We start from the raw sequence: 25,327 nt of genomic DNA, 5'->3' as shown, positions 1-25,327 counted from the left end.
GACGGAGTTTCGCTCTTGTTACCCAGGCTGGAGTGCAATGGCACGATCTCGGCTCACCGCAACCTCCGCCTCCTGTGTTCAGGCAATTTTCCTGCCTCAGCCTCCTGAGTAGCTGGGATTACAGGCACGCACCACCATGCCCAGCTAATTTTTTGTATTTTTAGTAGAGACGGGGTTTCACCATGTTGACCAGAATGGTCTCGATCTCTTGACCTCATGATCCACCCGTCTCGGCCTCCCAAAGTGCTGGGATTACAGGCTTGAGCCACCGCGCCCGGTCCCAGTTTCAATCTTTCTACTGTCCCAGCCAGATGGAAGCAACAAAAGCATGCCCGCACATATTTTTCCTGAAGCAAAGTCCTCTCTTGATATCCCTGAAAACAGATGAAGATGAGAGACAAAGTCAGATAATTTTTCAGATGAGATAATGGTAAAGGGGAGGCAAACTCCTCTCCCAGCAAATATAACTCATGGAGCCCATTCGCCCTTAAAGATGGTACAAGCTGGAAATAGAAATATGTTCTCAAGAAGCTCGATACATTTGTGGAGGACAGATGCACTGTGGGTCGTGAAGGGTAATGAGAACGTCTTAGGATGTCTCTAATCCTGGAGTTTGACATCAGCCTGTCTATCCACAGCATTCCTTGGCATCACTGTCAGAGGTACAAGGCTGGGCTGCTAAATCCTAGGGCTTACCCACTGTGGAAGTTCTTATGTGCCTCTGCTGATTTCTCAGGCAACTCTAAATTCTTCCAAACGCTGTGGAAGGCCTGGCGTGAAGTCAAGAGTTTATTTTAAAAGGAAGCAAACCAGAACGCATATATTGAAATGGATTTTGTCACCATGATCAGTTTTCCTTTAGTTGAGCAAAAAATGTAAGCAGTAAAATCATACATATGGTAACACAAATTAGTTAAAAATGATATGTATTATATATATGCAGTGTATGTCATAAATGTATATGATTATACACACACATGCATGCACACATGTGCACATCCGCGCACGCACACACACACAATCTGGGAAGTTACCATCAATTTGATAACTGAATTCACTTCCTTTGAAGAAGTAGGAGGGGTGCTAGGATCAGATTTAGTCTTCAAAAAGAAATACAGCCATATCTTTATGGTTTAATTTTTAAAGTAGAATATATTTATAAATTATATAAAGTATTAACAATCTCCTAGTTTCCCTTCATTGTTATTTAAAAACATATTCTTGAGTGTATTACAGAAAATTTTCAGGGTTTATAATTGCCTGAGTCTCATAAAGGAAGAAAAATCCACTTTGGCATGTACATAAGCCAGAGCCTCACAGCAAGTAAAAACTAACTTAAAAATAAAGTGGTCAATTTCCTTTGTGGCACCCAACTGTTTTTCAGTGCCTACTATTTGTCAGGCATAAAACTGGATGCCAGAAATTTAAAAGTGCACCACCTAGAATTCTGGCCCTCTCTGAGATTCTTTTTTTCTCACTGTGGCAAACCCAAATTTCAAACGACCTACTGGAACTGTTGTTACTGGTCTTTTACAAGCCACGCAATGAAATTAGCTTCATTACTTTACCATCTTGTGTTTGGACCACAAGCAACATGCCCCCAGCTCGATCATTTATTAACTTTGCCACACCTGGTTCCTGATGACTTACGGATGTTTCCAAAACTCCAACCTACCCACAAAGGATAGAGATTTGCTTCATCAGGCAAAGTCAAAAGCATGTGCTACAGGCTGGGCATGGTGGCTCACACCTGTAATCCCAGCACTTCGGGAGGCTGAGACAGGTGAATCATGAGGTCAGAAGTTCAAGACCAGCCTGGCCAACATGGTGAAACCCCGTCTCTCCTAAATATATAAAAAATTAACAGGATGTAGTGGCAGGAACCCATAATCCCAGGTACTTGGGAGGCTGAGGCAGGAGAATTGTTTGAACCCGGGAAGTGGAGGTTGTAGTGAGCTGATTGCTCCACTGCTCTCTAGCCCAGGCAACAGTGTTAGACTCTGTCTTAAAAAAAAAAAGGAATGTGCTACAGAGTCTAAAGGAATAGCAGCTCCAAATGTGGAGCTAAAAAATGCTTTTTGAAACAAATCCAAATAAAAGAACAGACAGCAAAATGTTGATTTTTTTTTGATGATGGAGTTGTTAGTAATTTCAGAAATTATTTTCCAATGTTTGAAAAATGAGCATGTTCTTCTTTTATAATAACAAGTTCATAAGCTTGCCTAAAAGCTGCTTAACCATCCGCAACAGTGCTTTACATGTAAATAGAGGCCTCCCAAAGAGACGATTTTGAAAGGAATAGTGCTTGTGCCTCCGATTACCTGTTAGGTTACATGCCAGATTCCGCCTGTTCTGTCTCCACCATCACGGTACTTGTGTACTCGTCCTAACGCCTCTCCTAGGAGGCATGCTCGTCACTGGCACTCACCTTAGGACTTCCACTGAGTCATAATACAAGTAGTCATAGCCACAGACCCTCACTAGACGAGGCTTGGATGAGGCTAGGTCTTGAGACCAATTCAGACAGGCAGCAGAGTCCATGTTCTTTTTTTTTTTTTTTTTTTGAGACGGAGTTTCGCTCTTGTTACCCAGGCTGGAGTGCAATGGCGCGATCTCGGCTCACCGCAACCTCCGCCTCCTGGGTTCAGGCAATTCTCCTGCCTCAGCCTCCTGAGTAGCTGGGATTACAGGCATGCGCCACCATGCCCAGCTAATTTTCTTTGTATTTTTAGTAGAGACGGGGTTTCACCATGTTGACCAGGATGGTCTCGATCTCTTGACCTCGTGATCCACCTGCCTCGGCCTCCCAAAGTGCTGGGATTACAGGCTTGAGCCACTGCGCCCAGCCCAGAGTCCATGTTCTTAACCAAGAGACTATGTCTCCCCTCCTGATGACCGATGGGAGTAGGCCCACAACACATACTTACTGAGTGAACAGTTGTTCCTAAGTGCATTGGAAAAGTACAGCCCCAATATCCTGTAGTTACACATCATTAGCAGCCATAGGTAAGCCAGCAGCCAGGATCTTCCCAGCTTGAGAAGAGAGAAAGCGAAGTTCACTGTGGCCTCACCTCTGCTCCCTCTCCTCAGCCTTGCAGTCTGAGTAAGGACAGTGAGCTCAAGGCTGGAACGAATGTGCTTCTCATGTCCCCCCTTCCGAGGAATCTCATTTGGCTTGTGACTTCTTGGTCTTCAGCCAAGTTTCTCCAAGGCATATGTGCTGGTGGCTGCTCCCTGGGTTCCTGGGTTCCTCCATGAAGGGGAGTCCAGGGTGAGTTTTCTCCTCGGCGTCATCATTTCTTGGCGCTTGCCGAGCTGGTCGACCTGAGCACCCCAGCATTGCCAGAGGCAAACAGAAGGCCTGAGAGTGACAGCCCAGCCACTGAGCACGCCTGGCCTAGTGCAAGCCCTGTCATACATGAGCCCTCCTATCTAACCCAATGACCCAGCGGGGCCAGTTCAGAGGTCGGCACAAGGATATAGATTGCCTTGTTTGGGAGTGAACATGCCTTCTTGGGCTTTGGAGTCACCCAGGCAAGGGTCTGATGAAGGCCCTTAATTGCATCCAGCCTCAGTTTCTCCTTGCAAACTAGAGATAAGAATATGTACTTTATCAAATTGTTAGGAGGGTTAAGCATGCTAGCAGAACCACCCGTCTGCTGCTTCCTCTCCAACATTCACATATGCGAAACTGATCAGCAAATGAACTGTCTCCTATTTTCATCTTGAGACAAACAAGCTCACTTGTCTTGCTGTTGGATGTGTTAGCCGGAGAAGCCACTGACGAATGAAATGGCACATATCCTGTCTTGTATTTCACACAGAGGTGTTCAGCGTGCCAGTCTCTGTGTCTGCACATTTTTGGGGAGTTGGAAAGTGTTCTTTTATTTATTTTTTATTTTTGGGAGGAAGGCAGGAAGGGAGGGAAGGAGGACAGTAGGGAGGAAGGAAGGGATGAAGGAAGGAAGGAAGGGATGAAGGAAGGAAGGAAGGGAAGAAGAAAGGAAGGAAGGGAAGAAGGGGGGAGGGAGGGAGGGAAGGGAAGGAAGAAAATCAAGCAATGAGAGAGACATTGCCGACCTGGATCTAGAGGTTTACAAGTTGATTTCTTTTTCTGAGAGAAGGAAAGAAGAAAAAAAAAAATAAGTAAAGGAGAGGAAGAAAGAGGAAGAGAAAGAGGGAGAGTAAACAGAAATATTGCTTTATTCTGAAAAAAATTGGGTATTAATAATGGCCAATCAATGTTTCATTTAAACTTATGAGTAGGTGTTATGTGGTATTGACGAGAATGTATATTTTGTGTATTTGAAGTGGAGAGCTCTATAAATATTTATTAAGTTTACTTGTTCCGGATCTGATTTCGAGTCCTTGATGTCCTTATTAATTTTCTGTCTCATTGAGTCTAAGTCTTTATGTATCTGGGTGTTAGGATCGTTACCTCTTGTTGTTGCATTGATCCTTTTACCACTATATCTTTGTTGCTTTAAAATCTATTTTATCCGATATGAGAATTGCAACTCCTGCTTTTTATTTATTTATTATTTATTTTTGCTCTCCATTTGGTTGGTAAGTCTTTCTCCATCCCTTTGTTTTGAGTCTTTGTGTATCCTTGCATATGAGATGGGTCTGGATGTAACATGCCGTTGGGTTTTGGCTGTGTCTTTTGATTGGGGGATTTAGTCGATTTAAATTTAGGGTTATTGCCATTTGATGTTAACTGGCTGTTTTATCCATTCATTGATGTAAATTCTTCTTTATGTTGATGCTCTTTACTTTTTGGTGTATTTTTAGAAAGGCTAATACTGGTTGTTTCTTTCTGTGTGTAATGCTTCTTTCAGAAGCTCTTGTAAAGCAGGCCTGGTGGTAATAAAATCTCTGAGTTCTTGCTTGTTCATAAAAGATTTTATTTTTCCTTCAGTTGTGAAGTTTAGTTTGGCTGGATATGAAATTCTGGGCTGAAGGTTCTGTTCTTTGAGGATGTTGAATATTGGCCCCCACTCTCTTCTGGCTTGTAGAGTTTCTGCTGAGAGATCTGCTGTAAGTCTGATAGGCTTCCCTTTGTAATTAACCTGACCTTTCTCTCTGGCTGCCCTTAGTATTTTGTCCTTTGTTTCAACCCTGGTGAATCTAACGATTATGTGCCTTGGGGTTGCTCTTCTTGAGGAATATCTTTGTGGTGTTCTCTGTATTACCTGGGGTTGAATATTGACCTGCTTTGCTAGTTTAGGAAAATTTTCCTGAGTAATATCCTGAGGAATATTTTCCAGCTTGGATTCATTCTCTCCGTCGCATTCAGGTATACCTGTCAAACGTAAATTGGTCTTTTCACATAGTCCCACATTTCTTGGAGACTTTGCTCATTCCTTTCTATCCTTTTTTCTCTAATCTTGTCTTCACGTTTTATTTCATTAAGTTGGACTTTGACCTCTGATATCCCTTCTTCTGCTTGAACAATTCGAGTGTTTAAACCTGTGCATACTTCTCGGAGTTCCTGTATTGTATTCTTCAGTTCCATTAATTCACTCATACTCCTCTCTAAGTTGTCTATTCTCAATAGGATTTCATCAAACCTTTTTTCAAAGTTCCTAGTTTCTTTACGTTGGGCTACAACATGTTCTTTTAACTCACTGAAGTTTGTTATTATCCATTCCTTGAAGAGTGATTCTGTCATCAGGATGCGCTCATTCTCCATCAAGCCTTGTTCCATTATTGATGTGGAACTGTGATCATCTTTAGAGGGAGAGGCGTTCTGACTTTGAGTATTCTCAGCTTTTTTACTCCGGTTTCTTCCCGTCATTGTAAATTTATCCTCCTGTCCTCTTTGAATTTACCAACTTTCAGATTAGGTCTCTTGAATGGGCGTCCAGGTTGTTAGTTCCCAGGGCCAGAGCAGCGGCGTTAAAACTGACGGTGCTTTTCTGCCCAGGATTCTCCTGTCGGGCTTCCTTCTTGTGTCCGTAGTAGGCGACTCTGCCTTCCTGGGGCTCCAAACCTCGGTCAGAAGGGGAACCGGTCCCGTTTACTCTGCGCCAAGCGCTGCCGCACCGAGGTGCCGTCACAGCCGCTGCCCCGGGCTCTGGTGTTGTGCTGGGGACCCATGTGGGTCCTCCAAACCTGTTTACTCTGCTCCGAGAGCTGCCGCGCCAAGACGCCGGCAGAACCGCTGCGCCGGCCAGAAGAGTCGAGCTGGCGACCCATGTGACTCCTCCACTGGGGATCTTCTGCTCTGTGAGCGACCAGAATTTGTCTGAAAGTGTGGCGTCCTCTAGTTCTCCGCGCCTTCCCTGAGAGCTGCAATCATGGGATGTTAGTGATCAGCCATCTTGGATCCGCCCCAGGAAAGTGTTATTTTAAAAGCATAGGTTTTGCAGTTAGACCAACCTAATTTTGCAGTTTATTAGCAGGGTGACATTAGCCAAGTCCCTACCTCTTTAAACCTTGATTTCCTCATCTGAAAAATGGGGATAATAATAGTACACATTTCACCAGATTATTATCATGACTGAGCTATTTAATGAAAACATAGTGCCTACCACATAGAAAAGTTAAATATTCTCTCTCTCTCTTTTTTTTTTGAGACAGAGTCTCACCCTGTTATCAGGCTGGAGTGAGTGCAATGGCATGATCTTGGCTCATTACAACCTCTACCTCCCGGGCTCAAGCAATTCTCCTGCCTCAGCCTCCTGAGTAGCTGGGATTACAGGTGTCTGCCACCACGCCTGGCTAATTTTTTGTATCTTTAGTAGAGACAGGTTTTCACCGTGTTGGCCAGGCTGGTCTTGAACTCCTGACTTTGTGATCCGCCCGCCTTGGCCTCCCAAAGTGCTGGGATTACAGGTGAAAGCCCCTGCTTCCACCTAAATATTCTCTTTGTAATTGTTATAAATTTATCAAAAGGTCTAAGGCATGTGTATACATGTACACACATGTGTGTGTGTGTTTGTGGGTCCGTGTATAAAACATTAGCCCAAACACATTACTGTTACTGGCTCATTTGGGATTATCTTCTTGGCAATGAGTTATTTTCTGCCCCCAAATTCCTCTGAGCACAATGGTGCCCTTCTCTGACTTGACTTTCTGATTCCTATTTCCTTCCAGGTCTCTTTAGTTTTTAGTTTTAATCAGATATTGCTTGTATGAAAATGCCAGGGAGATGGAACCTTGAATTCCTGCCAGGACTGTATCAGGTGGGCTCTGGGTGAGTCCAGATCTGACCCCGCTTGTTGTACCATTAAACTTTCTCTTGACATGTACGATACACACAGAGACATGCTTATGTCATACTCATGTAGCTCTTCGAAGTTTCACAAACCCAACAGACCCTTGTAGCCAGCACCCAGACTGGGAATCAAAACGTTCCAGAAGCCTCTTGTGCCCCCTTCCACATACTACACCCCTTACAGCCACCACCATCCAGACTAGTTTTTTCCTGGTCTTGACCTTTATGTAAATCTGGCCCCCTGATTTTAAGGAGCTCAGTGGCTCTTTGTTTCTCCCTTAAATCTACACTGTGATTAGATCCCCACTCGTTTTTGAGTATTAATTAGTGTCAAAAAACGTGTATTCAATAGCACCTATGCGTGCAAGGTGCTCTGTTACTTCACTAAAGTGATGAGGCAGGAGAGATTGGTGTCTTCGGTGTGTTTGTTTGCAGTGTTCCTCATGCAGGGCTGCCTGCTCGAGCAGCTTCTCCTGGAATAAGGCACGTGTTTCCCATACTCTTCTCTCTTGTCTGGCTTCCAGTCTGTATTCCGTCCACGAAAGTGAGTCTTCTGGGTAAAGATCCCAACAGAAGCTGACCAGTGTCCAGTTTCCAATTCCAGAATCCTGGGAGAGAGCATTTGACTGGCCCCAGCTTGGTCCACTCTTGGTCATGGCAGCTGTGGCTGGAGGATACAGGGACACATGATGCTAAAAGGATGTGGACCCAGCCCCGGAAAGAAGAGAAAGGGGTAGGGAGGGGCTTGGAAGTTTGCAGCCAGGATGTTGGTCTGTCTGAGCTGGTTCCTTCCAACTCTGATGGTTTATCACTTCCTTTTCTTCTCAGGTGCAGATTCTCCACCCAAAGTCTAAGCTGATTTTTTAACCCACCTTCCGCATCAAAGTGGCAATTCAGTAACATGGCTCGTGGGGCACTAGGGCCCATGCTCCCCAAACTGCCTTTTGGGGGGCATTTCTGACTCCGATGCCACAGCTAGCCACTCAGGAAGCTGGCTCTTTCATCTGGCTCTGAGGATTAGCTGTGGTTTTATAGACACACAGGCTCTGCAGACTCTCCCTCTGAGGGAGGGGCATGTTCATTCACAGCACAGACCTGGCCCCTGCAAACTAATTTCCTGGATGCTGGGACCACCAGCTGTTTATGATGATGATTATTATGGCAGAGTATTGGAATTCCTGCCCAGCTTTCAAAAGTCACCCCCATGAAAGAGTGTTTGCAGCACCATCCTGAATCCTGCACAACGTCGTGGTCGGAGTGAAAAATCGATCGTGGGGTCTGCAGACCAAGCTGTGCTGTGACGTGTACAGGGCCAGAGATGGAGGCAGGGGACTGTGCTCAGTTTGCCTTATTCACACGATCTCATCGAATGGTCACTGCAAATCCAGGTGGGAGACATGTCACTGCTCCTGTTTTCATGGATGTGCCAACAGAGGCAGAGAGGTCAAGCATAACATGAGTAAAGCCCACTATTGTTTATGAAGAGCTCTCTCTGTTATCTCGTTTTATCCTCATCAGACCCCATTTTGTAGATCAATGTCTTGTGGCTCAGTTTCCCAGTTTTGCATGTGTCAGAGTGCCAGAGTTTGGACAGACTCAGAACTCTGACTCCTATCCCCTAAGACTAATCTGCAAATGTGCTTCTGTAGTAAGAAGCAGATAGAGATGAACACCTTTAGATGATCCAGTTGTAATTTTATGCTGTTTCCGAGAATGGCAAGCTCGTATATGGATGGAGAAAATCGGGACAGGATTGAAGGAGGAGGTGGTATTGAGGCTTAGTTTTTGTAGTCTGAGCAGTAATTTGACAAGCATGAGTTGAGAGAAGAACCCTCCAGGAGGAGGAAAGGACACGCCCCCAAGCCTGGGGAGGGGTTATGTTCAGGAAATAGTGGGAAGTCATTTGATATACTGGGGAGTCTGACCCGCAGAGTGGGGGATGAGGGTGGAAAACCACAGTGCCTCTCACATGGGCTGTGGCAATTGTCTCCTTGACAGCCTGGGGCCGAAGGGTCAGTGGGTCGACCACCCACAGCTGGAGGTCTGTGACCTCAGAAGAATGTCCCGACTAAGCTTTGTCGGGGATTCTTGCAGCTTCCTCGCTGGCTGTTGAATTATTACCCACTGGGTCCCTGTGGTTAGGAACAGGGTGGAGAAAGGGTCTGGAGCGCCACATTATTCACCAGTGCTAGGGAGATGTAGCAACTTTCTAAAAGAAGGAACAATAAAACTTTTATAGACCATTACAGAGTCAGATGTTCCAATAGGATAGGGTTGGAGTGTGTGTGTGTGTGTGTGTGTGTGTGTGTGTGCTTGCACATGTGTGTTGTAAAGTTTTCAGGTCACAGAGGGTAGGGAACAACACAGCTAGGGGTAACAGCCAGGCATGACCTCCTCTGGCCCCATGTTAGCTTCCTCCCTCCAGAGGCAAGGCTTATGGGAGGATGGCGTAGCCTCAGTTTCCTCACCTACAAAATGGGAAATTGTAATACCTATCACCCAGGATCGCCCCGCGAATCCAGTGAGATGCGCCAGTGTGTCCTGAGACATTACTTTCATTGTTATTTTGTACTATTATTAACCTAAAACCTTCCCATGGGAACATGCCTTCCTAAGTAGAAAATAAAAGTCTTTAGGAATAGTGGCCACATCGTCTATTCCTTTTAAGCTTTGATGGTGCCTAACAAGCATGCAACAAATTGTTTCAACAAACAAGGTACATTTATTCGCCCATGGCATGAGCAGGGTCACACGGTCATTGCTTCTGGGAGCCGCATCTGAGTTTCTGAAATGGTGATGAGACAGGGGTCAGACAGCCGAAAGAAACAAGGTGGGTTCCACCCAATCCGTCAATACTTGCCCAACAACCCTGCGCTGAGCTCTGTGAGGATGGCAGGACTGGGGGTGCTGTGGCTGCCTGGAACCTTAAGGACCATGGCACCTGTGGAGTTGGCTTCTGCCCGTGGCTGAGCTTCACATGGTGATTGTGGATGTATTTGTGGAGCAGCCTATCTTTGAATGGACCCCATAGCTTGGACCAGGGACCTTAACAGTGACCATGGTGGACCACAGCTAGAGGTCTTGCCCCCATTTTCTCATGGATCATAAAAGCCCTGGGGAGACGGAAAGGAAGCCACGAAAACTGACCAATAGGAGACACTACGCTGAGCCTGGTTGGTAAGGAATTGGAGCCCAGCTGATTTAATTCAGAAGCATTTCCAATAGAGACAATTCTTAGAGCTCCAGTGAGGTGCAAAGATTCATGTCAATTCTGGTTACAGTGATGAACATTATATAAAGAAATTGTTGACCGGGTGTGGTGGCTCATGCTTGTAATCCCATCACTTTGGAGAGCCAAGGTGGGCAGATCACAAGGTCAGGAGATCCAGCCCATCCTGGCTAACACAGTGAAACCCTGGGTAAATTTTTGTATCTCTACTAAAAATACAAAAAATTACCCAGGCACGGTGGCATGTGCCTGTAGTCCCAGCTACTCGAGAGGCTGAGGCAGGAGAATCACTTAGACATGGGAGGCGGAGGTTGCAGTGAGCCGAGATTGCACCACTGCACTCCAGCCTGGGGGACAGAGCAAGACTCCATCTCAAAAAAAAAAAAACTAAAAAATAAATTGTAGAAAAATTGTCCCAGGACCTGAACATTGGGGTGAGGAAGGTGGGAGGGAGGGGACAGAAGCTGACAGGGAAGAGCTCAAGACCGATCTGCACACTTTTTGGATGATGTGTGTCCTTTTGTTGTTGTTGTTGTTTTGGAGAATTTACTTTTGGGACGAATGCTTGGAAAATCAGGGCCTTTGATATATTTGAAAAACTAGGAGATGCTACAAAACCACAGTAGTCTATGTAAGTGATAGGATGGAGTTTGTGGAAGGCCTGTCATTCCACATTGTGTGATACTTTTGTGGTTAGAGAGCATGGCTTTCAGAGAGGGCAAAGGCATTTATGGGAAGTGAGGGCCTTATCTTGGTTACTTTTAAATTTTTGTCATCTTACTGTCCCCAGAATTCCTGTGTTGACTAAGTCCTCCTTTTGTCAATAAAGTTTCCTGCCTTGACTCCACATTGGAGTCTCAGAGTCTGGTGTCATCCCTGTCATGTTGTCACCTGTTTTGAAGATATTGTTAATTATCTCAGAAACCCAGAGACTACACAAAGGAAAACTGTGGAGGTGCTGTTGAGGAGAGGCTGCTTCTCCCGAGATTTCAATATGAGGACTGTGTTAAAGCCCCATCATCCCAAATCAAAGTGAATTCCAGACTTTAGAGCTGTACACCTTTGAGGCAAGTCTGTGGGGAGCTCTACAGGTGAGAGGGGTGCCTGGCTAGATGGGTGCAGGTGCCAGGTGAGGGGGAGTCAGTGTTACCTAGGGCAGCAGAGGAAGGACGCCTTTGCAGGTTGAGGATAGTCTCATATCACTACAAACTGATATTTGTGTCACGACGATCTTCACTTGGCTGAGGAACTTCCATAGTACCAATTGTAGAGTTGGCACCCCGTCAATGCTTCCTTGTTGGCTCTTGGATTCATGACTTTAGAATTGAGGGGCACAGCCGTGGGGCCTGCAGCTGAAGTCCTGCAGACACTCCCTGAGTCAGCCTGGGCCTTCTGCAGCCTGGCTGCCCCCTCAGCCCCACCTGGGCCTGAGCTCCAGGGATGGGCTTCTGACTCACCTGTTTTCGATAAAGTAAATTCTCCAAAACACACAAAACAACAACAACAAAAGGACACACATCACCCAAAAGGTGTGCAGATCGGTCTTGAGCTCTTCCCTGTCAGCTTCTGTCCCCTCCCTCCCACCTTCCTCACCCCAATGTTCAGGTCCCGGGACAATTTTTCTACAACAATTTTTTTTTTTTTTGAGATGGAGTCTTGCTCTGTCCCCCAGGCTGGAGTGCAGTGGTGCAATCTCCACTCACTGCAACCTCCGCCTCCCATGACTAAGTGATTCTCCTGCCTCAGCCTCTCCAGTAGCTGGGACTACAGGCACGTGCCACCGTGCCCGGGTAATTTTTTGTATTTTTAGTAGAGATACAAAAATTTACCCAGGGTTTCACTGTGTTAGCCAGGATGGTCTGGATCTCCTGACCTTGTGATCTGCCCACCTTGGCTCTCCAAAGTGATGGGATTACAGGCATGAGCCACCACACCCGGTCAACAATTTCTTTATATAATGTTCATCACTGTAACCAGAATTGACATGAATCTTTGCACCTCACTGGAGCTCTAAGAATTGTCTCTATTGGAAATGCTTCTGAATTAAATCAGCTGGGCTGCAATTCCTTACCATTTCTACATTGACTCCCTAATCCTCCAAGACTGGGCTCCTCTTCGTCTAGTACTGGGCTCCTCTATCTTGTCCCTCACGCCCACCTTGCAGTCATCTCTTGGTCTGAAGTATTGCCCTTGGGCCTCAATTCCTGTCTTTTCATGATAACATTTCCTCCCTCCAATCTATACTGTCCATCAGGTATGGATCTGCAGGAATGCAGTGCTCTGACTGGCCACCAGGCTCTGAGGGGCTTGTCTATCTGGATTCCTAGGATCACCTATTCCCCAAACCGTCCTTTCCCAGCCCTGGCCCTACCGGTGGGAGTCTCTCCGTATCTTAGCCAACGTTTGTGTGACCTCGTCCCTGTCCACCGAGCCATAGCTCACCAGCTCAAGAATCATGAATCCAACAATTAAGTATCATGGAGCACCAACTATATGACTGGTACCGTGGGAATTCCTCAACCAAATGGAGATTGTCAGGTAACAAATGCCAGTTTATTTTGTTTATTTTTTTTGTTTGTTTTAAATCCAGTAAAATTGGAATGATTCATCATCAGGACAGCAATTAGGGATTGGTCATATAGGTGGACAGGAAAAAGGAGGGGAGGCAGGGGAGGCAAGGCTCTTGCTGGGCACGCGGACACGATACCCAGGCCGGTGGCCACACTTGCAATGGAGAGGAAGGGGTAGGACTGGGGCAGGATGACAGTAGGTATGTCAGGGGTGGGTGGGGCACTTGGATCGGGCTGCCTGGCTCTCACTTCTTGTTTTTGAGCTGATTGGCTAGCCAGTCCAGGCCTTCGTACAGCCCATCCCCGCTGGTGGCACAGGTGGCCTGAATGTACCAGTTATGGTGATGAAGGGAATGCAGGCCCAGCTTGTCTGTGATCTCAGCAGCGTTCATAGCATTAGGCAGATCCTGTTTGTTTGCAAAAACAAGGAGCACAGCATCCTCATCAGCTCTTCCCGGGCCTCACTCACTCGCTCCCCATCATTGCTGTCGACCACAAATATCAACCCTTGGGTGTTCTGGAAATAGTGTCTCCAGAGGGGCCGAGTATGCTCAGGCTTCAGAAGAGGCTCGCCTCTAGTGTCCTCCGCTGTGGCAAGAAGAAGGTCTGGTTGGACCCGAATGAGACCAATGAAATCGCCAATGCTAACTCGTCAGCAGATCCGGAAACTGATCAAAGATGGGCTGATCATCCGAAAGCCTGTGACGGTCCATTCCCAGGCTCGCTGCCGGAGAAACACCTTGGCCCGCCGGAAGGGCAGGCACATGGGCATAGGTAAGCGTAAGGGTACAGCCAATGCCCGAAGGCCAGAGAAGGTCACATGGATGAGGAGAATGAGGATTCTGTGCCGGCTGCTCAGTAGATACCGGGAACCTAAGAAAATTGATCGCCGCATGTATCACAGCCTCTACCTGAAGGTGAAGGGGAATGTGTTCAAAAACAAGCGGATTCTCATGGAACACATCCACAAGCTGAAGGCAGACAAGGCCCGCAGGAAGCTCCCGGCTGACCTGGCTGAGGCCCGCCAGCGCCGTGAAGAGCGCCTCCAGGCCAAAAAGGAGATCATCAAAACTTTTCCAAGGAGGAAGAGACCAAGAAATAAAAGCTCCCCCTTTGTCTGTACATACTGGCCTCCGTGATTACATAGATCAGCCATTAAAATAAAACGAGCCTTAAAAAAAAAAAAAAAAAAAGAGAGAGACCAAAGGTGGAATTATCTTGCTTTACCCTTCTGGAAGAATTGTGTGATGAAATGTATTAGTTATATATTGCTGCATAGCAACTTACCTCAAAATGTAATGGCTTAGAATAAGAACAAATGTTTATTTCTTATAGTATGGGTCAGATATGAAGAAGTGGTTTAGCTGGCAGCTGTGGCTTGAGGTCTCTTGGGAGGTTGTACTCAAGATGTGAGCTAGACTGCAGCTGTCTGAGGCTTGTCTGGTGCTGGAAGATTTACTTCTAAGGTAATATTTGCCTGCATTTTGGTGCTGGTTGCTGAGAGAACACTGCATTTCTCCTTGCCAGCCTCGTGCTGGCTTCTTGAGCGTCCACGTGACATGGTGGCTGAATTCCCAGAGCGAGTAGTCCAGGAGGCCAAAGATGAGGCAGCAATGTCTTTTATGGCCCAGGCTTGGAAGTCATAGACTGCCGGCTCTACCATATTCTCGTGCATAGGTCAGCCCCAATTCAGTGTGGTTGGGACAATGATAGGAGGTGGGGTACCTGAGGGACATCTTGGAGACTGACTGCTGTCCCAACGGCTATTCAGCTTAAAGGCCAGCTTATCTCTTTTTTATTTTTCTTTGAGCTGGAGTCTTGCTCTGTTGCCCAGGCTGGAGTGCAGTGGTGCAATCTCGGCTCAGTGCAACCTCCGCCTCCCAGGTTCAAGCAATTCTCCTGCCTCAGCCTCCCAAGTAGCTGGGACTCCATGCACATGCCACCATGCCTGGATAATTTTTCGTATTTTTTTTAGTAGAGACTAGGTTTCACTGTGTTAGCCAGGATGGTTTCGATCTCCTGACTTCGTGATCCCCTGATCTTGGCCTCCCAAAGTACTGGGATTACAGGTGTGAGCCATTGCACCAGGCCACATGTTTTCTCTTAAAGAGAGAGTCATATTTGTTTACTGCTCTATCTCCAATGCTGCAGCAGTACCTAGCATGTAGTCAGTGCTCCATGCATATTTAGGGAATGCACGATTTTATGAACAAAAGACATTACTTTCAAGAAGTGCTTTCTAGTTTGTAAAGTCATTTTCCAGATGTTTTACAAGTTGGTTCCTACCTCTGTGAGGTAGAGAGGGCTCGTATTATGAATACTACTTTAGAGAAGAGTGAACATACAGTCACATATGAAAACCATTGTCCAAATTCATGCAGCCCGGAATCCAATGCTCTTTCCTCACGCTCTCCTCCTATCACATGATCATGTCATGACCCCAGTTCCCCGGGCTTCATCCATGTTCATGGCTGTGAGGTGGGTGTCTTGAAGGGTAGCTGAAATGACCTCTGGGAGGCTGGGACAAACCCTTTCTATGGTTTATGGGCAGGTCTGCTGTGATGCCGGGGACATTTAAGCCACAAGGCTCGCAGTTGCACGGATGCTTTCAGGACAGTTCTTGACTTTGTTTTCCAAGTGCAAACCATCTATGTGTGATTACATGTGATAAACTGATACAAATTCTAGAAGACGGTGACCTGCTGTTTAGCAATATTGACAGTCATTAATGGCAGTGCGGCTGTAAGCATCCCTCAAAGGCATCAATAGGTCTTAGAATAGATGGATGATTCACTTAATCTCACAGGAGACATGTTTTTAAGGAAACCTGAAGTCATTGACAATTTCATTGTTTTCCAACAGTTATTTTTTCCCCCTTTTTAGTATATTTTAGAGGTGAGGTCTTGCTCTGTTATCCAGGCTGGAGTGCAGCGGCACGAACTTAGCTCACTACAGCCTCGAACTCCTGGACTCAAGTGATCCTCCCACCTCAGCCTCCTGAGTAGCTGAGATTGCATGTGCATACCACCATGTCTGGGTATTTATTTAATTTTTTGTAGAGATAGGGTCTTTTTTTTTTGAGACGGAGTTTCGCTCTTGTTACCCACGCTGGAGTGCAATGGCGCGATCTCGGCTCACCGCAACCTCCGCCTCCTGGGTTCAGGCAATTCTCCTGCCTCAGCCTCCTGAGTAGCTGGGATTACAGGCACGCGCCACCATGCCCAGCTAATTTTTTGTATTTTTAGTAGAGATGGGGTTTCACCATGTTGACCAGGATGGTCTCGATCTCTTGACCTCGTGATCCACCCGCCTCGGCCTCCCAAAGTGCTGGGATTACAGGCTTGAGCCACCGTGCCCGGCCAAGATTGGGTCTTTCTATGTTGCCCAGGCTTCATAGAAGAAATATTTTGAACATAGATACAAACTTGAATTTTTCTTTAGCTAAACTGAGAAAAATCAGATAAAAATTAATAAATTATGAAAATTGGTTGATAAAATCAACCCCAATTATTTTGATTTTAAGAAACAGGTTGTAACAAAAAAACTCAGTGCCAAAGACATTCCTTCGTTAAGAAGAGGTACATTTTGAAGATAAGTAATGAACAAGGTCTTGGACAGTTGGTAGTCCCATCTCTAGGGAGGGCTCATCTGGGGATGCGGAGGCTTCCAAGAGAAGGCACATCTCCCTCTCAGCCCAGCCCCTGTGGGATACAGCTCCTAAAAGCCTTGGCCAGACAGGGAGTTCCAGTGAGCTGGGGTTTCTCCTGCAGGCTCATGCCCACCCAGCTTCTCTTCTGACCTATGGGACCCAGCATCCCTCTAATGAGCCAATTAGGGGCTGAACACGGTGGCTCACACCTGCAATCCCAGCAATGAGGCAGGAGGCTCACTGGGATTTGGAGGCTGCAGTGGTCCGTAACTACACGCCACTGCACTCCAGCCTGGGCAACAAGGGAGGCTCTGTCTCTAAAACACAACAAAGAAGCATTCTGTGTTTATTTAAAAGAAATGTTTGCTCCCCTCCAATTCTATCCTTTTGCGTTTCAGAAGAAACTTTGTCTCTGGATTAGTCCAGCTGAAATTATTTTTCTTGCCATCCGTATGGGGAATTTTTCCATTTTTCAACAAGAAAATAACCCTTGGGCCAAAGGAACTGTGAAAATGTTTAGTCTCCAGAAAGGCATGCAGTCTTTCAGGGCAGCGGAAGCTGTGCAACTCTACTTTGGAGACTGCCATTGTGTCATTTATGAAACAACCTTGCTTGCTTTTCCTTTGCACATCCAGCATCCAACTTCTGCGCCCCCACCCCAATTCATAATAACTGCCCTTAGGATGTCATGGGGAGATTTATTAGGGTGGGGTGCTGCTGGAATGCCACACGATTATCCAGATAAGAGGCATTTCAGAACCAGAGTGTGGATGTGGGTGTGGAGCTTGGAGACTGGCTATAGTCTCAGATCCCTTGCTGGGTGGTCGTGGGAAAGTTGTCTCCTTTCCTTGTGTCTCAGTTTCTCCACTTGTCAAAACACAGTGTTTGAATGGGATCATTTCAATGCTGAATGATTTTTTTTTTTTTTTTTGAGATGGAGTTTCACTCTTGTGACCCAGGCTGGAGTGCAATGGCGCGATCTCGGCTCACCACAACCTCCGCCTCCTGGGTTCAGGCAATTCTCCTGCCTCAGCCTCCTCAATGCTGAATGATTTTTATGAATTATCCTGAAGGGAAGAGGGTGAAGCTCAGATCAGGGTAGTTTCTACAATGATTTACATGAAACGAGTGATGAAGAAGGCCATTCCCTGTATATTCTTGGGGAGTGGATAGGGGACGGGGCAGAGCTGATTTTTAAAGTATATATTCATATGACTTGATGTTCTTAATACATTAATTTTGGGTTTGTGATATGTGAGACCTGTTAAAGCACGGGCTCAGAGACGGGGACCCTTTTGCCTGGGTCTTGCCCAGATGGTGGACGACTCATTTAGTAGATGCCAGTGTGGATGGTTGATGGCTACAGATTACACTCTTAAACTAGAAAATAATTTGAATCATACAGTTCCATTTAACAAGTGTTTCTCTGGGAAGGCTTCCCCAGTCTCTCTTCCTCCCTGATTGACAGAATTAATCTCCATCCTTAGATCCATTCCCACACATACTTTTTATTGCTACAAATATAGCACTGTAATATGTAATTCAAAAACATGTTAACATTTGCTTCACTGTATCATTGCAGGCCAGTGAATATCAGGAAACACTTGGTGGGGAGGAAGCAAGGGCTGTGATGGCCAAAGCAAGGTTGACAAAGACGTGGCTCGAGAGGTCAGTGACTGAAGCTATCGGTCAAGGCAGATCAAGAAGCCGGGTAAGTAGTTAGGTACCAGGAGACAGTCAGAAGGCCCAGGTCAAAGAAGACAGAGTGAGGCCCTGAGCAGTAGGTGTGGTAGCAGTGAAAAGAACTCGCAGCCGAAGCCCCTCCCATCCTAGCCTTGGGGCCTTTCACATGCTTCCTGCTGAGCCAGGTGCCGAGGGTGAAGGCCCACCCCTGGCCAACCTGCCATTTGCTGGCCCAGGAGGGATCCTGAGGGAGGTAGGTGAGTGAGGCCAAACAGGGGAGTAAGCCCATGGGTCTGGGTCAGTTTGGGTTGTATAGCAAAGTACCGTAGACTGCTGGCTTGTCAACCATTTGTTCCTCACTGTTCTGGACAGAAGTGGACTATGAGATCCCGGTGCCAGCTCATCGGTTTCTGGTGAGGGCCCTCTTCCAGGTGGCAGACTCCTGACTTCTGGTTGCATCCTGACGAGGTGGAAAGAGAGCTAGCCAGCTTGCTGGCATCTTATGAGGACACGAATCCCATTCCTGAGGGCTTGCCCCTCAGGACCTAATTACCTCCCAAGGGTCCCACCTCCAAATACCATCACATTGGGATTAGGATTTCAACACATGGCTTTTGGCAAGACATATAACACTCAGCTCATCGCACCATCTCACGTTTTCCTATGACTGAATTTTCATGCAAATAAAATATGCAAAGCAATCTATTGAAATTAAAAGACAAAAATATAACAATAAATTTATATCAACTTTAAAAATCAATATTACTTAGATTAAAATTATTTAATCTTTTGAAAATGTAATTAAATCTTTAGGCACATTTTTATAAAGTGAAACTATCTATTGATACAATTCTAGCCTTCAAGGTCTGCCTGCGGCCAACATAAAGAATTAATATCAGGCTTTTTGTAGTTATGGATACAAAATTAAAAGTATTGTGTATTTGCAGGCCTAATATTAAAAGTATTTTAAAAAGTGTGTTTAATATCGCAAAATATTTTCCAGCCATCATGTGTAGCTATTGTGAATACTGCATTAATTTCTGACTGCTTCCAGAACCACAGATTGGAGCTTTGAGAGAAGCAAGAAATAGACACTCAGCACTCCCAGGAAAAGATACTTCACTTTGCGTGAATCTGTGCATTCACGCAGTCTATGAGGAGGAACAAGGTAAGTTAATTAATTTGCCTTAATTCTTATCTCAGTTCATCTGGGGCTCACATCCTGCCCATCCTCCAAAGGGAGGAGTCCATCTCCAATGCTGGCAGTGGCACAACCCACAGATCTTCATGGATGGGATTTGGACAGGGTTTCTTCTGATCCCCAGACACAGGACAGGAGATGTGGAGAAGTGTTTCTCTGGGGCCTGGATGGTTTTACTCATCCAGGTGGTGTTGAGAGTTATTGCTGTGCTGTGCCAATGCTGAGTTCTGGATCCTGAGTGGCACAAATGCTCTCAGGTTCTTTAATATATTAATCTATTTTGGGTTTGTGATCTGTGAGACTATAAACTGTGGGCTCAGAGAAGGGGACCCTTTTGCCTGGGTTTTTCCCAGATGGTGGATGACTCACTCAGTAGATGCCAGTGTGGACAGATGATGGCTAACGATCACACACTCCAAATTGTAAAGAAATGGAATCATAAAGTTTCATTTTTTGAATGTTCCTCTGTGACGCCTTCCCTAATTTCTCTTCCTCCCTTACTGACGGAATTAATCACCATCCTTCCATTCCTACATCTAATTTTAATTATTACAAATATCACACTGTCATATAGAGTTAAAAAGTATGCTAATGTTTGTTTCTTTGGCTAGGCTGAGATCTCAAGTATTGTGACCTTAATTGTCCCTGTGTTTCCAGAAGGTAGCACAGTGCTTGATATTTCATAAAGATGTGGACAGAAGTGGACTATGAGCGTTGGGAGTCTGTGCTTTGAAGACAAACCTTCCTGGGTTTGAATCCTGGTCTTACCACTTCCCAGTTGGGTGACTGTGGAAGTTTCTTTTTTTTCTTTCTTTCTTTTTTTTTTTGAGATGGAGTTTTGCTCTTGTTACCCAGGCTGGAGTGCAATGGCGCGATCTCGGCTCACTGCAACCTCTGCCCCCTGGGTTCAGGCAATTCTCCTGCCTCAGCCTCCAGAGTAGCTGGGATTACAGGCATGCGCCACCGTGCCCAGCTAATTTTTTGTAATTTTAGTAGAGACGGGGTTTCACCATGTTGACCAGGAGGGTCTTGATCTGTTGACCTCATGATCCACCGGCCTCGGCCTCCCAGAGTGCTGGGGTTACAGGCTTGAGCCACTGCGCCCGGCCCTGTGGAAGTTTCTTAACACCTCTAAGCCTCAGTTTGCTGCTCTGAAACTGGTGATAGTGACATTTCCCGCTTCCTATGGTTGTTCCGAGGCTTACTTATTTGTAAAATGTTTAGTACAGCGTTAGCTGTTGTAGCTGTTCCATTCTCTATCACTCAGTACATCTCCAAATCGAACAATCTCCGTGCCCTGCCTCATAGTACTGACATGTGAGCAAACCAGGCCACCTGCAAGGACATTGCTAGGAGTACTATTGTTAGGTCAGTTTCTAGACTTAAAAGGGAGACCGAATGTATGGAAGATTTGTAAGTCTTTGAGCCGACGGGTAGGAAGAAGGATTAAGGATTAAGCTGAAAGAGTCCTGGAACAGATGAAATATCGACCTTCAGTTGTTATTCTCCTCCTGGAGGGTGACGCTCTCTGGGAAATATTTCCTACACTAATGGGCTGGTGGTGATGGCCCTGTCCAGAAGCAGCTCCCATCAAAAGCTGAGAAGACGAAGAGTTGGTGTAACCTGAGACCTCACCCCAATAGGCCTGAAATCGCAGCTGAGATTGCAGGAGCATTCTGAGCGGCAGCCTTGCGGGGGCTCTACTGCATGTGTAGGGTGTCTTGTTTATCAGGAATGGCCTGGCTGTGTCCTCCCGCTCCAACCTGGACAAAATGCTCGGGCTATTGTGGACTGGTATGTTCCTATCTCTCAGCCGATTTTCCTCATCATCTGCTTTGGCCCTGGGAGGCACCTCAGCTTTCCACAGCCCCATGGACCACAGTGTTTGCTATTTTGGGTCGGGTAGTCAGGGTCTGCAGCTGTGTTCTGTGTCATCCGTGGAGCAGCCATTCGACAAGTATGTCATCAGCTCTGATTCATCTTCAGGCAGGGTGCCAGGTGCAGAGGACAGGCAAGGTGGGAGAAGGCTTTCACTCCAGGTGGCTTAGACTCTTGCTGGGAAAAGCTAGCAGCTGCTACTCAGCTGCTAGTGTAACAAATATATGTCCTAAGTGGCAAGTCAGGGCTTTGAAAGGTGAACGAGGGGCTATGGGGTTAACTGGGTTGTTCAGGGGGGGAGTCTTAGAACAAGAGATGTTTCTTTCCATGTTGGGATGATTTCCTGACCTTGCAGATGCCCACTTATTTGTAGTGCCCACATAACCAGCATAGGTGCCACCACCACCCAATTGTCACGATTTGGGGTGAAGGTGGGGGTCAGAGTCTTTCCCAGACTGGTATGAGAGTGTAATTCTTCGAGCAACCTGGATGGAGTTTGCAAATTACTGCCCGTGAACACCTTAGACTCAGGAACAACTTAGAAAAATTGAAACACTGTGCAGCAGCTCTGCCAGCTCAGAGATGGGATGGGAGAAACCAGAGCTCCCGCTGGAGTGCAGTGTCTTAGAGTGTGGCTTGCCATCCGGAATGTATCTCTAGTAGCTGTGAGGCTATGTCAGGCTGCGAGGCCAGGTCAAGGGTCTGGCTGACCTGAGATCAGATCGCAAGGACCACACTGGGGCTTGAAGTTACACGCCCATCTTAGATGCTCTAGGATCTCAGGGCAGGCCAAAAAAAGCTCCATTTGCAAAGCATTGCAGATAGGAGGGGGTGTGTGTGGGGTGTATATCTCTGAATCATGCTCTGGACTAGTCCCAGGGGACTTACAGCAAGTTCCTTATTTAAAAAGTTTATTCAACTTTATGAGTAAGACCAGCTTTGAGGGTTCTAAAGAGCAATTAGTACTGAGAGGACAGACCATTCAAGGCAGCTCCAAAGACCTGTCATGAAATGGGAGAAGCTTTGCCACTGCAAAAAAAACCCTGGGTGGGGTTCACATAAGGAGAAACTTCAGCCCGTGTCCATGATCGTCTTCATACTTTATTATACAAGAGGAGCCATTAAGTACCTACTGTGTGCCAGGCACACAGTGCAGATCCTCATAGCAGTCTTGCAAGCTACATGTCACTTCCCTCATTGTGCAGGGGAAGGATCGGAAGTCCAGAGATGTTAAATAACTCGTGGAAAGCCACACTGCATTAAAGTGGCAGGGTTGGGACTCAAACCTAGATCTGTCTGACTCTGAAGTCTGTGCTCAGCTTCACAACTGTATCCACAGCAGCGGCACAGATGTAATAGCTTTGGCACCAGGAGAGCTTTGTCTGAGAATAAGTGCTGGAGACTCAGAACCAGCTAGGATTCTAGGTTGGAAGCAAAAGAAACTGAGTAATTTTCTTTCTCTCTCCCCATTTTTTTTTTTTTTTTTTTTTTTTGAGATAGAGTCTTGCTCTGTCACCCAGGCTGGAGTATAGTGGTGCAATCTTGGCTTCCTGCAACCTCCGCCTCACAGGTTCAAGTGATTCTCCTGCCTCAGCCTCTTTAGTAGTTTGGATTACAGGGGCGCATCACCATGCTAGGCTAATTTTTGTATTTTCAGTAGAGACGGAGTTTCACCACGTTGACCAGCCTGGTCTTGAACTCCTGACCACAGGTGATCCACCTGCCTCGGCCTTCCAAAGTGCTGGGATTATAGGTGTAACTGGTTAGCGAATTTAAACAGCAAGAGGGTTATTGGAGCCACATAGAGTCAGTCAAATACTAACAGAGTGAAGAACCAGGCAGGGTCCTGCCCCCACCAAGAATCACACAATAAGAAATTCCTCTAGGCAAGTGTTGGATGCTGGGAAGCCAGAACAGAATGACAAGCATCTACTGCAGATTCCCAAGATGTCAGAAGAACAAGGAAGATCGGATTGGAACCCAGCAATGAAAACGTGTGGTCAAATGTAGCTAAAAACTATAACCATTGGTCCCCAAATGTCCACGTCGCCTATGAACGAGTCACCGTTGGTCCCCAAATGTCCACGTCGCCTATGAACGAGTCACCGTTGGTCCCCAAATGTCCACGTCGCCTATGAACGAGTCACCGTTGGTCCCCAAATGTCCACGTCGCCTATGAACGAGTCACCGTTGGTCCCCAAATGTCCACGTCGCCTATGAACGAGTCACCGTTGGTCCCCAAATGTCCACGTCGCCTATGAACGAGTCACCGTTGGTCCCCAAATGTCCACGTCGCCTATGAACGAGTCACCGTTGGTCCCCAAATGTCCACGTCGCCTATGAACGAGTCACCGTTGGTCCCCAAATGTCCACGTCGCCTATGAACGAGTCACCGTTGGTCCCCAAATGTCCACGTCGCCTATGAACGAGTCACCATTGGTCCCCAAATGTCCACATCGCCTATGAACAAGTCCCCTATACGGATCTGAGCAAACAGATGACAGAAGGCTGGGCACACTGTGGCTCATGCCTATAATCGCCAGCACTTTGGGAGAGCAAGGCAGGTGGATCACTTGAGTTTAAGAGTTTGAGACCATCCTGGCCAACATTGTGAAACCCCATCTCTACAAAAAATGCAAAAATTAGATGAGCATGGTGGTGCACGTCTGTAATCCCAGCTACTTCGGAGTCTGAAGCGGGAGGACCGCTTAAGCCCAGAAGGTTGAGGCTGCAATGAGTCCTCATTGTGCTACTGCACTGCAGCCTGGGTGACAGGGCGAGACCTAATTTCAAACAAACAACGTAACAGGTGTTGGAGTCCTTCCTCACACAACCACCCAAGTGGCAAGTTTTTGTAGTGATCACTCCCACGTGGCACTAACCTCAGGACCCACTCATTCTACCCAGCCTCCACAATGGGGGTCCTTGCCTGCTGGTATCCATGCCTTTGCATATCCATCCCCTCTCACGTTGAATCAGGGCTGACCTGATTCACCTGACCTGATTCAGGTGATTCGCATCCACTTAAACAGTGGCTGTGATGATGCGTGGCTTCCAGAGCTAGGTCAGAGAGGCAGCTTCTTACTTGGTCTCCGGGATAGGTCGTTGCAGGGGGGGAAGCCCGTCGCCACACTGTGAGAACACCCAGGTGGCCTCATGGAGAAGTTTGTTCGGAGAGGAACCAACCTGCCAGCCATGTAAGTTAGTGAGTTTCGGGGTTCATTTGTTACACAACAGTAATTGCAGGTGAGAAAGAAAGGAGGTAATATGTAAGCGGTAACTACCGGAGCAGGGTCTGGACACTGTCGCTCCCAGCGCTGAAAGAGACCTTGTAGCTTGTGTGGACATTTCCTTAGTCATATCCCTCACAGGTACTCAGACTCTCAGCAAACCTGGAGCTCCCTTAGCTGTCTTCAGTTGTGGTGGTTGTTTGCAAGATGTGATAAATATCTTGGCTTCCTGGGGCAAAGGTAGAACAATGGTGGGGCCGAGGGTAGGGCAGTTTAGGTACGGCCTCCCCTCTATGGCAAGTGTCCTGTGGGCCCTTTAAGTCTGCCTGACCACAGACCTTCATGTACTGTTTTTCCTTTCTCTAAACCAGGGATTAGCACAGTATGCTCCCCAGCTCTACAGAGGACAGAGGGACACTGCAGCCTCTCTCTTTCCCTCTGTCTTGGTGAAGGACTTTCCAGTAGGACAGATAGTGGAAGTGTCAGAGGGAATGGACTGAAATCCTGACACATGAGCCAATGGAAGTTTACCCTCTATTGGTTATTTATTGCCGTGTCACAAATCATCTCAACATGTAGTGACTTAAATAATCATGATTTCTCGTCGTTTCTATGAGTCTGAAATCTAGGAGTGGCTTAGCTTGTTGGTTCTGGCTTGGGGTCTTTCA

At 46.6% G+C, this 25,327-nt stretch overlaps 1 long non-coding RNA gene and 1 pseudogene across 3 annotated transcripts in view; both read left to right on the top strand.

The window, feature by feature from the left end:
• The window catches only part of LOC108593353 (uncharacterized), a 230,739-nt gene that overhangs the window by 8,436 nt on the left and 196,976 nt on the right, over window positions 1-25,327 (top strand). For 2 of the 3 annotated variants that reach the window (XR_013520690.1, XR_013520689.1), the window contains exons 3-4: window positions 18,250-18,378; window positions 19,405-19,518. This is a non-coding gene — a long non-coding RNA (uncharacterized LOC108593353). Of the gene's footprint in view, window positions 1-12,702; window positions 12,987-18,249; window positions 18,379-19,404; window positions 19,519-25,327 lie in introns of those variants that run through there. The other variant, XR_013520691.1, reaches the window with a different exon arrangement.
• On the top strand, window positions 13,562-14,211 carry LOC144577274 (large ribosomal subunit protein eL19 pseudogene; annotated as a pseudogene).

Source organism: Callithrix jacchus, chromosome 8 (assembly GCF_049354715.1).
Source record: "Callithrix jacchus isolate 240 chromosome 8, calJac240_pri, whole genome shotgun sequence".
In the NCBI taxonomy this organism is placed as follows: Eukaryota; Metazoa; Chordata; class Mammalia; order Primates; family Cebidae; genus Callithrix; species Callithrix jacchus.
The sequence above is the reverse complement of the archived record's forward strand: the minus strand, read 5'-3'. Positions and strand labels throughout refer to the sequence as shown.